This window comes from Heterodontus francisci, chromosome 30 (assembly GCF_036365525.1).
Source record: "Heterodontus francisci isolate sHetFra1 chromosome 30, sHetFra1.hap1, whole genome shotgun sequence".
In the NCBI taxonomy this organism is placed as follows: domain Eukaryota; kingdom Metazoa; phylum Chordata; class Chondrichthyes; order Heterodontiformes; family Heterodontidae; genus Heterodontus; species Heterodontus francisci.
Genome location: NC_090400.1, coordinates 17082121 through 17099138, shown reverse-complemented (window position 1 = coordinate 17099138; position 17018 = coordinate 17082121). Strand labels below are relative to the sequence as shown.

The 17018-nt window shown below is 41.8% G+C and overlaps 2 protein-coding genes across 21 annotated transcripts in view; one reads left to right on the top strand and one right to left on the bottom strand.

Annotated features, from left to right (window-relative positions):
- LOC137346603 (uncharacterized) overlaps positions 1–17018 on the bottom strand; it is a 98135-nt gene that overhangs the window by 17502 nt on the left and 63615 nt on the right. For 2 of the 11 annotated variants that reach the window (XM_068010166.1, XM_068010169.1), the window contains one exon: positions 9019–9201. The exons of 8 other annotated variants lie outside the window; for them this stretch is intronic. The gene's annotated coding sequence lies outside the window, so the exon portion shown is untranslated. Of the gene's footprint in view, positions 1–3112; positions 3202–9018; positions 9202–17018 lie in introns of those variants that run through there. One more of the 11 variants, XM_068010173.1, reaches the window with a different exon arrangement.
- gtf2ird1 (GTF2I repeat domain containing 1) overlaps positions 1501–17018 on the top strand; it is a 193908-nt gene continuing 178390 nt past the window's right edge. For 6 of the 10 annotated variants that reach the window (XM_068010163.1, XM_068010162.1, XM_068010159.1 and 3 more), the window contains exon 1: positions 1721–1878. The gene's annotated coding sequence lies outside the window, so the exon portion shown is untranslated. The other 4 variants (XM_068010156.1, XM_068010158.1, XM_068010157.1 and 1 more) reach the window with 4 other exon arrangements.

The window sequence follows — 17018 nt, the reverse complement described above, 5'->3', positions numbered from 1 at the left end:
GAGTATGCTGCACAGTTTTGAACGTAGAAACATGAGAAACTGGAGCAGGAATAGACCACATGGCCCGTCGAGCCTGCTCCGCCATTCAATACGATCATAGCTGATCCTCGGCCTCAACTCCATTTTCCCGCCCACTCCCCACATCCCTCGATTCCCTGAGAGACCAGAAATCTGTTTATCCCAGAGTTGATCATACGATGGTTTTCTAAGTGCATTGTGAAGACTTTCTTAATGATAGATTCCAGCATTTTCCCAATGACTGATGTCAGGCTAACTGGCCTGTAGTTCCCTGTTTTCTCTCTCCTTCCTTTCTTGAATTGTGGTGTTACATTTGCTAACTTCCAATCTGCTAGGACCATTCTAGAATCTAGGCAATTTTGGAAACTCATAACCTGTGCATCAACTATCTCTGCAGCTACATCTTTTAGAACCCTAGGATGTAGGTCATCAGGTACTGGGGATTTGTCTGCTTTTAGTCCTTTAAGTTCCTCTAATACTTTTTCTTTGCTGATATTAATTACCTTATATTTCTCATTCTTATTAGCCCCTTGGTTACCCTCTATTTCTGGCATGTAATTTGTTTCTTCTACAGTGAAAGACACAAAATATTTGTTCAACATTTCTGCCATTTTCTCATTTCCCATGGGAATTTCTCCAGTCTCTGCCACGAAGGGACCAACGTTTACTTTAGCTACTCTCCTCCTTTTTATATACTTGTAAAAGCTCTTACAATCCATTTCTATATTTCTGGCTAGGTTACTCCCATGTTCTATTTTTTTCCCCTTATCATCAACTTTTTGGTTGCCCTTTGCTGGTTTCTAAAACTCTCCCAATCCTCAGGCTTACTACTATTCTTTGCAACATTATAAGCCTCTTCTTTTAATCTAATAATATCCTTAACTTTCCCAGTAAGCCACAGAGGGATCTTTCTGAGTTTTTGCTTTTTAATGGAATATATATTTGTTGAACATTTTGAATCATTTCTTTAAATGTTTCTCACTGCTTATTTATTGCCATACCTTTTAGTTTATTTACCCAATCACCTTAGCCAACTCTCCTCTCGTACCTATGTAATTGGCTTTGTTTACATACCAAAGATGCCTGAAAGGGTGCAACAAAGTTTCACTAGATTGATTCCTGGGATGAGAGTTAGCCATTGAGGAGAGATTGAGTAGAATGGTTCTATATTCTCTGGAGTGTAGAAGAATGAGAGGTTATCTCATTGAATTGTATAAAATTATTTGTGGGCTTAACAGGGTGCACGCTGAGAGGCAGTTTCCCCTGGCTGGAGAGTCTAGAACTTCGGGTCAGTCTCTGAATAAAGGAGTTGGCCATTTAGGACTGAGATGGACAAATTTCTTCATTCAGAGCGTTTGGAGTCTTTAGAATTCTCTGTTCCAGACAGCTGTAGATGCTCAGTCTATTTAAGACAGAGATTGATACATTTTTGGGCACTAAGGGAATCATGGGATAAGGGTGGGAAAGTGGAATTCATGTAGAAACTCAGCTATGATCTTATTGAATGGTGGAGCAGGCCCGAGGGGCCTACTCCTGCTCTTAAATTCTTAGCAGAGAATTCTTAATGTGTGCCATTTTCTGGGATTGAATCAAATATCCAAATGGATTGTGGCTGTGTTGTGGCGAAGCTAGGGCATGGCAGTATTCAATGAGTTAACTGAAAGGCTATCAAAGTGAAGAAGAGGTGAGTTCAATTTACTGATCAGCTGTCCGCTGGACTACGCAGCTGCCTCTGCATTGTAAAGTTAACTCCTGGCTATGTTTTTAAAACGCTTTACTTATTTACTGTTTGCAAAGGAACACTTGATCTGCCGATGATTCAGGACTACCACTGAACGTGCAAATTATGCTTTGTAACAGGTATGTGCTTTTTCCTTCAGTCTGGACGGAGTGATGAGATTCAGACGCAGCGTAACAGTGCAGTCGGCCATTTGATGCGCGTCTGTATGTCTGTCTCTTTCTATCAGCCCCGTGGGAGGATCACATGCTCTCTCTAATCTACACCCTGAAAGGAAGGGCATATGAAAACCCTGCAGAGACTTTAAATCCTCCAGATTAACCAACATGGCTACTTAATGTACGTTTTCCCTTTTGCAAACCCGACTATTTTATTCTACGCACACAAAAAAAACCTGTTTAACATCAGTCATTATAAAAGGAGTAAGGGGGGGGGGGGGGGGGAATCGCCGAGAATACGAAGGTCCCCAGATTCTGGGCGTCGTTTGTTTAATAATGTGCGCTTCCTCCCCGTATATTTCATAAAACACAACTGAGTGGGGTTTTTTTTTGTGGGGAGGGAAAGATGTTTTAGTGCAAGAAATTGACGCGCGCGGTTTCACACGTTCTTGTCAATTTCACTTCTCTCCACCTCCCCCTGGTTTCTCTCCTTGTCAATTTCAAGGTGCCGTAATTTGGCGAAAAGAATGGGATGTGTATGTGTGTGTGTGCCTTAATCCGTATGTAAATTACAGCCAATGAAGGAGTGTGTAGGACTGGAGCTGGGATTAGCAGGGGCGAATGAGTTTCTGCTTTACTGGGATTAGAGAACAAAGGCTAGTCTGAGCAGAGCCAGCAAAAAAAAAATCTGCCAAACCTCCTTCAGTGCCTAGTCTGCAATCAGGACAAAAAGACACCCCATTTATTTTTTTCTGTATCAGAAAATACTTCGGATTGTAGATTTCAAGGAAAGAAAAACACACAAAAAAAAATCCGGACTGGTCTAAAGGAGAAACTAGGACGTTGGGAAGTTTTTTTTAATATATTTTTAAAACAACTCCTGTCCTGTTTGTGTGTATTTTTTTTTGGGAGAAAGAAGAGATCAGCGCTGTGGTGGGTCGCCTAAATTTCAAGGTGTAAGTAACAAGCAGAAAGAAACAAACAAGAGCAACTTGTCACAATGTTTCATATTTTAGATACATGTATCCTGCGGCGACACGTGACTCGCCGGGTCACGCTGCCAGAGATCAGTCAGTGAAGGGTTTCAGTCGTGTTTTGAGGGGGGCTTTTTAATGGAAGCTACTGTTTTAATTAATCTGACATTTTCTGCGCGGCACCCCTTCCCCCACTGGCAGCTCCTGGTAGTTCCAGTACCGACCTGTGTGCAGCGGTCTGCTGTGTCTCTCAGAGAGACAAGTGTCCGTAGGCCGAGACTCCGCACTGGTCATTGACCAGTACCCGCGGCAATTTTCCCATTCACTCGCGGTCTATTTCCGCAGTTTGTGAGTGATCTAGAGTGTTAAACAAAACCCCTCCCCCAGCCAAAGGACACCAATTACTTATTCCCAAATCTTCACTTAAACATCAGTACTGCCAAGTGGCGGGTTTCACCAACTTGTATTATGTTAATTGTGTTATTAATTTTAATCACTATTGTATTGTCTGAAATGTTTTTCTTGCTGGTTTTTATTTCAAGTTTTTGACTTTATTAGCAGTGATTGGGGTCGTTTTACCTCCTTTTTGATGCTTGGCTTTAATCTGGTTCTGTACTTGTACTTAAGTTATGCTTCCCCTGACTAAGTTTTTTTTTCAAACTGTGAACTCCAGGTTATCAGCTTCTGCTTTTTGAATGTTTGTTGACCTGGATGTTATTTCCATGACAGCATCTTAAAGCAACAGTTTCTGCAGTGTCAATGAGTGTCAGTCACCCATTGGGATACAGTACTATCAGCATTTAGGAAGAAGTCTCTGGGAAGCGTGCCCAGATTGCCAGGGGTTCTCAGGAGGGGCTTGCTATTCATTAGGGTTGTTTCCCAGTGCACCGATATTTCTAGGAAGTCTCTGGGTTTGTGTCAGTATTTGCAGGGGATCTCTGGGCCAGTAGCATATTTGCATGGGGGTGGCCCAAAATAACTATGAAGATCTGTTAGTATGATGTCCCCTTCATTGCACTCTCTGGAACCACAGTTTCCTTTTGAACAAGTATGAAATCATTAATATAATCTGTAAATTAATATGTATTTGTAAAATAACTTGTCCTGATAAAGTGCTTTTCGTGGCCTCAGTCCTAAAGTGCTTTACAGCCAATGAAATACTTTTGAAGTGTAGTCACTGTTGTAATGTAGGAAAACAGCAGCCAATTTGTACACAGCAAGCTCCCGCAGACAGCAATGTGATAATTGCTAGATCATTTGCTTTAGTTGAGGGTTGGCTAGGACACCAGGAAGAACTCCCCTGCTCTTCTTGGAATGTTACAATGGAATCTTTTACATCCACCTTTAGAGGGCAAACAGGGCCTTGGTTTCACTTCTCATCTGAAAGACGGCATCTCCGACAGTGCAACACTCCCTTAGTACTGCACTGGAGTGTCAACCTAGATTTTGTCTTCAAGTCTCTGGAGTGTGACTTGAATACATAGCTTTCTGACTCAGGTGAAATTGCTAACCACTGAGCCACAGCTGATATCTAATTTTGTATGTCCTCACATTCCTTGATACGTGCACAATATAATTTTGGTGTAATAAAAGCAGGAAGTGCTGGAAATACTCAGCAGGTCAGGCAGCATCTATGGAGAGAGAAACAGAATTAATATTTCAGGTCAATGACCTTTCATCAGAACTGACACACGTTAACTTCTCTCTCCACAGATTCTGTCAGACTTGCTGAGTATTTCCAGCACTTTGTTTTTATTTCAGATTTCCAGCATCTGCAGCATTTTGCTTTTAACTTAGGTGTAATCTTGGCTTGAAGCATTTTTACATTCTGCAGACCCTCCTGCCTGATGGACAATGCAAAGACTTTCATTTTTCCCTTCAGTTTTTCGCGAGGTGTATTTGATGTATCAGTGCAAATGTGTTGTAGAAAGTATCATACTTAAGCCAGTATGTTTTAATACTGCATGATGCTAATTTATCGCCTCAGATTGCTCTCCCCAGTACTTTACTGCAGTGTTGCACAACTTCACATTCTGTCTGCAGATCCAAGTTTGGGAGGACAGGCTCTGTGATTGTACTGCTGGATCCTTTCGACAGTTCAAGTAGATGTAGCACAAAATTTCCCTTCCCACCCTTTACATTTACTGAAATCCGAATTACAGCATTCCATGTTTATGCTCTTTCATTGTTTTTAAATCCTCCCCATCAGCACACACAATTCTCTGTTATGGTGCATTCCAGTATTTAATGGCCCCTGTCAGTACTGCTGGAAGGTTAGATAAAGGAAGCCTTTAAACCCAGAATTACAATCCTACCCTCTCCCATTACTCCATGAAGTATCCACTGTACTTCGATAAGGTCCTCTTTGAGATTCTGAGTCTGAAGAGCCCTGGTTTCTTCCTCTTAGCTCGTCCTTCTAATGCTGACGACCAGTCTTGTTGCTCTCCACGACCTGTTCTCTGGGTCTTAGTTGGTCCTTCATGTCACATTAAGCAGAACTGTACCCAGTTGTCAGGCAACCCCCCCCCCCCCCCCCTCCCACCCCTCCACCTGCCAAGAATGTGGAAAATTAATTTTGCCACATGAACATTGATTTTTGGACTGTTATTGGTGAAGAAAGAACTTGCTTTAAAAAAACAATTGGAGACTTTGGCTGGACAGAGACATTAGCATATCAACAGACAGTACTTCAAAGGGCTAAGGGGCTATTCCCTGCGCCAATTTAATCCACAATGGACTTTTGATTACCAGACGTTGAAGGTGGAAAGGCTAACATTCCAGGTTAACTGCTAAGATGGCCGAATACACAAACAGACGTGGTTGGACTGGTTTGGGTCACATAACTGACTGACTGACTCTTGGAGTTTTTTGAATTTGAACTTCCAACAAGGAATTTGAACTCAAAACTCTTTTCTCTTGGATTGAGAACACCTCGATCCTGTCTGCTCTCATATCGCTCTCACCAGCTCCCAAAACCATTGAAGACACATGAAACCCAAGGGAGAAAAGTCTCCTACAGTGAACAAGGTTTAAGAAGAATACTGGGCCCCAACGAAAAGCAAGACTTCTTACAAAAGGACTACAGTCAGCTCGAAGCACAGTAACAAGAAACTCTTCTGATATTGCCTCAAAACTCTCCATTTTCTTTTTTTTTCTGTCCCTATTTTCATGTGCGTATCGCGTATGCATGCTAGCGTGGGGCGCGGCGTGTATCCGTAGGCGTCAACCGAATTAGATTTTAAGTTTTAATAAAATTTCACTTTTCTTCTTTAAACCTAAGAAAGCCTGTTTGTGCTCATTTCTTTGCCTTATAATTGGAAAGTGGTGAACAAGGATTCACTAAGTGGGAGCTCAAAACACGGTGTGTTTAAAATCAAATCCTGTTACAGTAAGACCAGGTGAAGACAGTAAAAGACCCCTAAACACCTTTCTCACCTGGTCGTAACACCAGTACTCAAGGTACAAACTGACCAGGTCATTGCCCAGCTTCAGCATGACCTCTGGGGATTTGAACTGATTTGACAGTAACCTATTTGCCTTGTTTATTGCCACATGATATTGTTTGGATATGAAGAGCAACAAGTCAACAGACTCTACCTTGGCAAGGTAATGGAGATTGAGTCACTTTCAGGTTTTTGTATGAGAAGACCAGTCCAATTTATTAAGTGGGAAATGATGAGGAGCCGATCTGCATTGTACCCTTCCATGACAGTCAGTATCGTACTAGCAAGCTTGCACAGCCCTTCTTAAAATTGCCTCTAATGCCACTTCTGTTGGCCAGGCCTCTTAAGTTAAAACTGCCTGCATTGTATTGAGGTTTTTGTACTGGCTTTCATGCATCTAGCAATGTAGGTAGAAGTTAGTCAAAAGATTACTTTGCTGGCCTCTGTGTCTTGGAACTCTGGAGGGATGAACTAGGGTTTAGAGACAAAAGAACGTAATGTCATTTTTTTTTTTTTGCAAAAATGATTTCAAGGGATTGTGTCGTCTTGGAAGAGATGCTTGATAAGCTGAGGAGGCAGGAATGATCTGCTCTACAAAACCGCCTGATTTTGCCTGCAGGGGACAGGTGAATTTGGGGAACAGCCAGTGTAGCAGTTTGAGTAGAAATCTTCTAATCTCTCCTTCGCAACAATCTGCTGCAGTATGACCTAACCTCACTCCCAACTCATGGGCTTTCATTGCAATTGGCCTGGCATGTATGTTTTCTCCCTCACCTTAAATAACCTCACCCCCAGGAGATTACACAACACCGAGAGGTATGGAGTCTCTTGACAAGATGCATAATGGACACAACTGTGTGGGAGAGGCTAGATGAAGGATCTGGTCTTTCCAGTTTGATTTTGTTTGCTTATTCACTGTAAAAACATCTCTTTACTGTATTTAGAGTTGAGATTTTCTTTTGTCTTGGGTTGATTTTTTAAATTTTATATTTATATTTTGTGTTGAATCATCAACAAGTCCTGATCTTTATAAATGTGAATCCTGGTGTCGGCAGGGAGCCAGAGGTTGGATTTGCGTTTTGCTATTTTGATGGTGTAATGATGGTACGAGTTGTGTGCAGATAAAAAGATCAGTCTCCGAGGGATTAAACACCATAGTTACATTGTTCAAATACCACGAGATTAGTTTCCTAGGAGATGGATACCAGTCGCCATGGACACAAGGGGTCCTGGAATTAGGATTGCGATTTTTCATCCTTGTCACGCAAATGTGTATTTTTGTGTTGGCGGGTGGTGTGGACTGGGGGGGAGAGACATAAAGATGTTGTAATGAGATCTGCACTGCGTCTCAGGGTAGCCGCAGACTGTTGTATGCTGTACTCGGTGACAAGCAGCAGCATCCTCCTGCTTGTAGTTGCAGCATCTTCATCCCTCAGTGATGTCATTCTTTTACACTTTCTTATCTCAAAGACTCAAAGTCCCCTTTGTGCGTGTCTTTAAACTCTCCAATGTCAGCAGGAATTTTTCAGGCCAACTTTTGTTCATTCATTTATTGTGCGAGGTATTTGTAGAGGGTCATTGGTGCAAATGTTGAACGTTTCCTTATTCTTCCTGAGCTGGGCTCTCTTGTTTAAATGCATTTTATATTTTTGCAATTTGAAATTGATTTTCCCCCCAAACCCTTCCCGCTGCTTACTCTCTCACTGCGTATTGTTGAGTCGGATTGATCGTAATAATTACACATCTATCATACTCCTGGTAGCACCGTAGGTATAGGAATCCATTTGCAGGTGGATACTCAGCTACAGTCCAAAGAGCCCACCGCGTGTTGACCTCGGTGGGATAGCAGGGGTACCCCTCTTGTTTAAACTTAAAATTTAGTATTTGGCAGCCTGTTGGTAGTAGGGTTGTGCTGTTGTTCGATCGCTGGCTAAAGATAAGGCTTCATCTCCGTGTTTGCACTCACCCACCTGATCTTGGCCACAGTGGCACTACAGGCCCAACTCTAGCCTCTTGGCCATTACCCTACTTCCTTCGCCACACTACTGGCAGTCATGCCGTCTGCTGTCTCAGCCCTGAGCTCTGGAATTCCCTCCCTAAACGCTCTCGCTCTCTCTTTAAGATGCTCTTAAAACTTACCTCACTTGTCCTAATGTCTCCTCCTTTGGCTCAGTGTCAATTTTTGTCTCATTACATTCTTGTGAAGCACTATGGGACATTTCTCTACATTATAGTGCCTTTAATGTAGGTTGCTACAACTGATGGCAATCTGCTGGAAAGGCCATGTGTGGATCACTGGGTCAGATGCAGCTGTGATTCTGCCCACAGCCAATATTCATTGTCAGGACTCGCGCATGAAGATGGATAGTTGGTATCTGTGGAACTGTAACCCGACAAGGAGTTGATGCTTTCCAAAGAGCAGGAGCGAAGCCAAGAGCATAGTGCTGGGAGGGTGGAAGGCATAACTCTGATTAATATCACAACAGAACTGGATGGTAATTTCACCCACGCCCCAATTATACCAGGAATAATCTTTATTTGGCTACCATCTGCTGCTGCTGGTTAGAATGGTTGGTTGCAGGCGAGTTCAAAGAAGGAGGGACATTCCGACAGATTAGTTAACCTTTTTTGGAATATAATATAACAGATGCTCTTGCTGGTCAGGCTGATCATTCCTGTTGTTTTACCTTACTCCAAAATAGTGAGGATGCCTCTTCAATAATTGTTGCAGGGATTGATTCCATCCTTTTCCCTGTGCATTCTTTTTGGTGATCTGTCGTCATTCACTGTTGTGCTGGTCAGAGATTGGTCTGAAACTGCTTGCTCTCTGCTAGTGACTAATTGTTCAGAACGAAGTATCTCATTTCCATCTGGAACAGGAAATTGAATTTGGATTATCTGAAACTTTGACAGTTGTATAGGGGGTGGGGATGTATCTCTCTCACCTTGGAATATCTTGCGTAGAAAATAAGTCACAGGAGGGTGTAAAGCTGTTAAATTTTGAGGGGCTTCATGAGGGTGCAAAACCTCAAGAGTTTTGGACATGTTCTCAAACGTGTTGGGGTTCACGGCTATGGCTACCACCAGTATTCTGGAAAGTTTTTTTTCAGAGCTACTGGACATCATTTGACTGGCAGAAACCATGATTCCCAACATTTTTCCTGTCATTATCTGACCAAACAAGAGCTGTAGTAAGGCATAATACAGTATGTGTTACTAATGTGCAACACATTTAATTTAATATGAGATGTTACTGAGGTATAACATTCCTATGTATTATAGAGGAGTATTACTGGACTATAATGCCTCTATGTACACTATATAATTTTACACTGGTATAATATTGCTGTCAAAATTGTCATAAATTTAAATACAATTTTCAGTTTCCTTTTAAAGAAACCGTGTCTTTTGATCCTAGAGCATTTTGATCATTGACTTAAATTACTAATGGTGGCATTGATGTAAATAATAGGGGTTTACTGTGATCTGAACAAGCTACTTGTGTGTCCATTTTGAATGTCTGGTTCCATTTTAGCTAATGGACCCATTTGTCTGGAAAACTGTCAACTGGTGAATCATTGCAGCTGTAGAGCTGAGAGTCCTGTTAGCTTCGGTCAATTTATTCAGATATTTCTGAGTGTAGCATTGTCAATTGTTTTTAATGAATGTTTTGTTATTAAATTTGTCTCACTTCAAAAGAATTAAGGGGTTAAAAGCAGGTCTCCAAAGCAATGCTGCAATCTGTGTTGCTTCTGCGGTTTGATCAGCCGAAAGGATCAATTCTAACACTCTGCCTGAGGGAGGTGACTTAGTTTGATAGGATATGTTATGCCAATATTGAACGCAGTACAAAAAGACAAACATACTAAGTTCACCAGTAACTAAAAACTTATTGCGTTTCTTCAAAAGTAGTTCTAATGAAGGGCAATTGACCTCTTGCAGTCATTTTTCATTGTGTATTTTTATATTGTACTTAGTATTTGTTGAACTTTTGCTTTTGATTTATTCGGTAATTGTTATACAAATATAGATTCTGTAGCTTCTAAAATTTGATCTGAGTTTGATAAGTGGCACTCTGAAGTGAGTTGGTAGAGTAGTGTGAGAATACGTATAATCCAGTAAACCGATTACTGCAAGTAGGATAATTGTTAATCCTTGAATCATGTAACTCTACAAGAGCAGTTGACTGAAAAGGCACAGTTTCTGGACTACAGGAGACATGGTAGACTTGGTGAAACTGCTGTTGAACTGTAGAGAGAGAGAATGACTCTAAAATACTAGGAATTGTATCTGTTTTCCAATACATTACTTTCTAACATGAAGTTTGAGAGTGGCCATCATACTCCAACTGTCAAAACTATTAAAATACACAAAGGTGCACTGTTTCTTTTGACTTGGAGCAGGCACTTTCTAAGTAACTGGTAATTTGCAAACCACAATTAAATCTGATTCGAGCTATGGACCTATTTAGACCATTTTCCTATAAGGGATTACCTGAGCAAGTGACCTTAGAGACTGGAGAAGTTAGCAGCTAAACATCACAATCTGTATTATGGGATATAACACCTGTTGTTATTAAATAAGATACTCCCACTGACTGAGTTTACAACACTTGTGCTTATGTTGTTCTGGGGCAATATATGGTAATAAATTTTTATTTTTCCACAGAGGTATAAAACTTTATATTCCCTAAGGCAGGGTTGGTCCCATATCCAAGAAGCTGTAGAGAGCTTGTTAAAATACTAATCTGGATTGCAAATTGGTTTGACAGTAATGAGTGGAAGGTGGCGCTAAGTGGAAAAACTTGTCTGAGAAGCAGGGAGCAGTCATTTCGAAAGTCCACACAGTACAGGCCTGTCCTGGGTCAGCTTACACTTTACATACGCTAGTTATTAACTGTTTGGAGGAGGTAATATTTTCTAATGTCACCATAGATTGCTGACATGTGTGTAGTATAGGGCAGATTGAGGGACTTGGGCAAGTCAAGTTGATTGAGGTGGTAGAATGTTAATGTGGATAAATGCACACATTTGATTCTCTCCTAAGGCAGGTCCTAGCTCAAGTTATGAGATTCTTGAGTCACTTTCTCGGAAGAGCAGCTGAGGTGGTTTCCCATTGCCTGCCTCCATTCTTATTTTGAGTGCCTTTTCCTAGGTGGGCTGCAACCTAGGCTAAAGAGCCCTACCAACCCTTTTAACATAAAGTGGGGGTAGAACTTCTGGATATCAATCCAGTCTCTACTCACTGGGGCTGTCTGGTGTGGGGCCCGATAGCTCAATAGGAGGGATTGCTATTGCAGAGCCAAAAGTTCACTCTGAATCTATAGTCATACACGCTAATCTAGGCAGCCTGTACACAATGGGTCTGTATTGACACAGGAGAAGAAATTGAATGTATTGTTACGACCAGGTGAGGAAGGGGTCTCCGGCTTCCCTCTTGCCCCTTTCCTGGTTTGGCCGTAACAGGGTTTAACTTTCAAAAACAGTGTTTTAGTTTCACCTCAGTGAGTCCTTGCTCACCGCTCTAATTGTAATTGCAAAATGAACCAACCAGACAGGTTTTCTTAGGTTTAAACAAGAAAGATGTAAGTTTATTAGCCTTAACACTCTAACTCAGTTAAAATTACTCAAAATACATGACACAACCACACTAGCATGCATACAAGATAAACATACACAAATAGATACAGATGAGAAAGAATTAAAGGGTGAGGGTTTGGAGTAGTAAATGGAATTCAGTTACTGTCTTCAGTTTTGCTGTAGAGTCCTTGCTTGGAGCGGAAGGCTTGCAGTTCTCGCTGGGGCCCAGTGCACACTTTCAAACTTGTTTCTCTGGTATCAGAAGGCTGAATAGGTCCTCTGTCTTGAGGCTTAAACTGCTTCTGTGGGTCCCTGGGACTTTGCTTCAGAGAGAGAGGTGCCTTTCTTCTCTTTGGTCTTCAAATTGCAGTCTACCCCAAACCTTTGTGAGGCACAATTCAAACAGTTCCCAAGTTGGCCAGCGTGTTAGTCATTTGACCAGCTCTTTATTTGAAATAGCATCATCTGCGAGGGTTGTTGATTGTTCAAAGCTTACTCGACACATTCGGTGAGGGAAAGTGGGGGGGAGGCGGTGGGAGGGTGGACTGCTGTCTCTTACAAGGTCAATGGCTCTCCATATCCTTTGATTATCACTATTGACAAAACCCATCTCACTAATTGAATCAGGGAGCACTCCCATTGTCTCTCTATGCAACTGTCTCTTGGAATGCAAATGTGCAGCCATGTTTTAGCTGTTCAGCTCTGTGGTCCTTTTAAACAAGTTATGTTCGATGTCCAGTAAAAAGATCAAGTAGTGTTCCATATGACAAAATTAATATGTTTCCAAAGAGAAGGTGTGATTTCCGTCATAGTATCAAGCCAATGCGAGACTCCTAAGGCAGGTTAATTTGCCCTGGAATACAGCTTGGGTGTTCTAATTTTGGAATAACTCTCTGGAAAATCCATTTATATAACAAATTACTTTTAACGAATAGCTTGGTCAAAGAGGTAGTGTCTTAAAAGAGGAGACAGAAGTAGAGAGGTTTGGGAAGGAATTCAAGAGCTTAGGGCCCAGGCAGCTGAAGGCGCGGCCACTAGTGATGTAGTGAGTAATATCAGGGACATACAAGAGATTAGAATTGGAGGAGTGCAGTGATCTTTTGAGGGTTGCAGGGGCTGGAGGAGATTACAGAGATAGGGAGGATTGTAGGGGCTGGAGGGGATTACAGAGGTAGGGAGGGTTGTAGGGGCTGGAGGAGATTACAGAGATTGGGAGGGGTGAGACCATAGGAGGGATTTGAAAACAAGGATGAGAATTTTAATCGTGCCACTGCCAAACCGGGAGACAATGTAGGTCAGCAAGCATAGGGGTGGTAGGTGAGTGGGACTTGGTGCAAGTTAAGATGTCAGCAACAGAGTTTTGGATAAACTTGAGTTTAAGGGTAGGAGACATTGGAATTGGAATGCATTGGAATATTCGAATCCAGAGATAACAAAGGCATGGATAATAGGGTTCAGCAGCAGATGAGCTGAGGAAGGAGCGGAGACTGGCGATGTTATGGAGGTGGAAGTAGGTGGTCTTGGTGATGGAGAGTGATATGGCATCAGTTGACAACATTCAGGATAGTGTGTGTGGTTTTGTTATCATACCTGAATCCGTTGGACAGAGTTCAGAGCCGAGAAACAAAGATGACTCGGGGCTATGAAGAGAAACCTACAACATTGAATTTGTTTTAATTGAAAGGGAACATGATCCAGGTTTTAAAAGGCTGTGAGGAATGCTAATGTACTTAAATTGATTATTTAACTTTACACCAGAAGACACAAGTACAAAGTTAACAAGCATGAAACCAGATGAATGGATAGAAAAATTTTTAACAGAAGAGTGTAAGTGTATGAAATAGACTCCCATCGAAAGCACTTTATATAAAAAAAAAAGAAAGCTGTACGGATAATTAAGAAGAAGATAAAGGACTATAGGATAAATTATGATTACATACTGGAATACTGGCTCCAGTCCTATTCATTCATTACTGTCTATTGAGTGATACCTGAGCAAGGATGAATAATATATAATATCTGAAGTATTTTTGATTACCATCCAACATCAGGGAGAAGTTTGGTAGAGTTCTATCTTGGTAGTTGGCCTGTTGTTGACTTGTCTCAGGAGTCAACAGTTGCGGATTGTGTTGGAAGGACCTGGACTCAATAAGCACGTGACCTTTCCATACTTTGTTCAGGCCTTTTGTTGCCTTGAAACACACTCTGATTGATTATTTTTGTATAGGATATAGATATTATGTAGAATATTTCAAATTATGTGAAGGAAGAAACTCCGTAGTAAATGAGTGGACATGTTGCTGGTGTCAGGCAAGCCCCCCACCTGCCAAGAATGGGGAAAATTAATTTTGCCACATGAACATTGATTTTTAAACTGCTGATGGTGAAGAAAGAACTTGCTTTAAAAAACAATTGGAAACTTTGGCTGAAGAGAGACATTAGCATATCCACAGACAGTACTTCAAAGAACAAAAGAGCTATTCCCTGCTCCAATTTAATCCATAATGGATTTATGACTATCAGACGTTGAAGAGGGAAAGGCTAGCATTCCAGGTTAACTGCTAAAGTGGCCAAATACACAAACCGATGTGGTCGGAACGGTTTGAACACATGACTGGTTGACTGTTGGAGTTGTTTGAATTTGGAACTCAGAAGACTGTTTGCTGCTGTCTCCTGCCTGCTCTCATCTGGTTCTCACCAGCTTCGGTAAAGTCAAAAAGAGAAAAGTCTCCTACGTGAACAAGGTTTAAGAAGAATACTGGGCCCCGACAAAAGGTAAGAGCTACTTACAATCAAGGACCCTACGCCAAGCTGGAAACATAGAAACAGTAACAAGAAGTAACTAGGGCGGCACAGTGGCGCAGTGGTTAGCACCGCAGCCTCACAGCTCCAGGGACCCGGGTTCGATTCCGGGTACTGCCTGTGTGGAGTTTGCAAGTTCTCCCTGTGTCTGCGTGGGTTTTCTCCGGGTGCTCCGGTTTCCTCCCACAAGCCAAAAGACTTGCAGGTTGATAGGTAAATTGGCCATTATAAATTGTCACTAGTATAGGTAGGTGGTAGGGAAATATAGGGACAGGTGGGGATGTTTGGTAGGAATATGGGATTAGTGTAGGATTAGTATAAATGGGTGGTTGATGTTCGGCACAGACTCGGTGGGCCGAAGGGCCTGTTTCAGTGCTGTATCTCTAATCTAATCTAATCTAAGAAACACCCTTTTTAGAGACTGCCTCAAACCTCTCCATTTTTATATTTCTTCTTTTTTCTGTCCCTATTTGCATGTTTGTATCACGTCTGCATGCTAGCTTGGGCGCATTGTATATCCATAGACGTTAACCGAATTAGATTTTAAGTTTAAGGTTTAATAAATTTCACTTTTTTTCTTTAAACCTAAAAAAAACCTGGTGTGCTCATTTCTTTGCCTTATAATTGCAAAGCGGTGAATAAGGATTCACCAAGGAGCTCAAAACACAATGTGTTTTAAAAAAAAAAATCAAACCCTGGTACAATAAGGCTTGGTCGTAACACTGATCTTCGACTGAGTTAAGATCACGTTGTTCTGTTCTTATTGAGAATTTTGGTCTCATCATGTTGGCGCCTGTAGTGCTGGCAAGTGGGTTACCAGCATTAACTTGGAGCAGGTAAGCTCCCACCACTCCACCCCATCAATAGTTCTCGGCCCTGATCTCAGAAGAGAAACTAATCTTGTACCAGTGTGGCATTTCTCATTTTCCACATCAGCAACTGCATCCTCTGAATTTGATTGCCAGTTGACACAGAATTTAGGGTTATTTTGTGTTGTGGGCTCATGGCCATTAGGAACTGGTTTGATAACCAAATTCATTGCACATATAGATTGAAATATATTAGGAACATGAGAATTACTAGACAGAAAAAGACACGTCCGTCTAGTTTGCCTTCTACCATCCTGGTAGTTGTAATGATACAACAGTAATTTAGTTGTTGACAAATCATAGCAATCAATCTCTATAAATTATTCTACAACAACCCCAGATATAACACGAGAAAAACCCCAGTGGTGAATCATAAGCTTTGCAAGCTATAAGATTCTAAGTTACCGTTCTCCTCCCTCACATGCCAAACTACAAGGCCTGGTCTGAACTTGTGCATTTTATGTTGGTGTACCTGCCTTTCACAGCACACGTGTCCATTTGTTGATGACATCATCATCTCTGTGCCAGTTCCAATACACAACTAGTAGCCTAGCCATGTGCCATTCGATAATGAAATATTCTGACTTCAAAAAGGAAAGGGCTGCTATTATTTGGCGAGCCACGACTTGAATTGCACATCCTGTTGACTGCCTGGTGCATGACCTTAATCACCAGATGCCTAGCTCAGTAGACACTGGTGGTCTACAACACTTATGCTGAAGGAAACTGGTGCGAAGTGGCCTGTAGGTGTGGAAGAAAGAGGGGGAGAGACAGCTACACAGAAAATGGGGAGAGATGAAGAGAGCAATTTTAACCTTACTGCCTGGTGAAAAGCGGGTGGATGAGCAATTAAAATGTCCCAGGTCACTCACCTGCCCTGAAGATGTAAAGAACTGATGTCTATGACTTTCACCTGCCCAACTGAGCAGGCGGCAAGGACACCCACCCAAAGTCATTGGGGTTCTTTTGAACGTAAGCATGTTGGGTCCCAATGATGTCATCAGGACCCGATTACAATTTTTACTCATGGGCCTGAGCGGGAATCGGCAGTGATTTCCTGCCAGGCCGACCCATTAAGGAAGTGGATTCAGGACAGAAAACCTTGATTGATTTTGAGAAAACATTTTCCAGGAGGAAAGTTGAGGCCTTCCCTGTCATGACAATACCACCCTGCTGGATTAGCAGCCAATTAACTTTTTTTGTCTTGTGCAATTTCCTGCTGCTTCATGCCTCTGGTGGGAAGTCGCTTTTAAAATACTGCAGGCATCATTTTTGAAGTAGCAGGTGAGTGTCTAAATCCCATCTCTGCTCACTCACCGAAAGCTGACCCACAGTTAAAATCAGGGCCAGAGACCAGAGGAATCCAAGCTGAGCCTTGTTTGTGCTGGCTCATTGCTTTAATTGAACACCTGGAGAGAAATCAGTGGAGCTAACTCA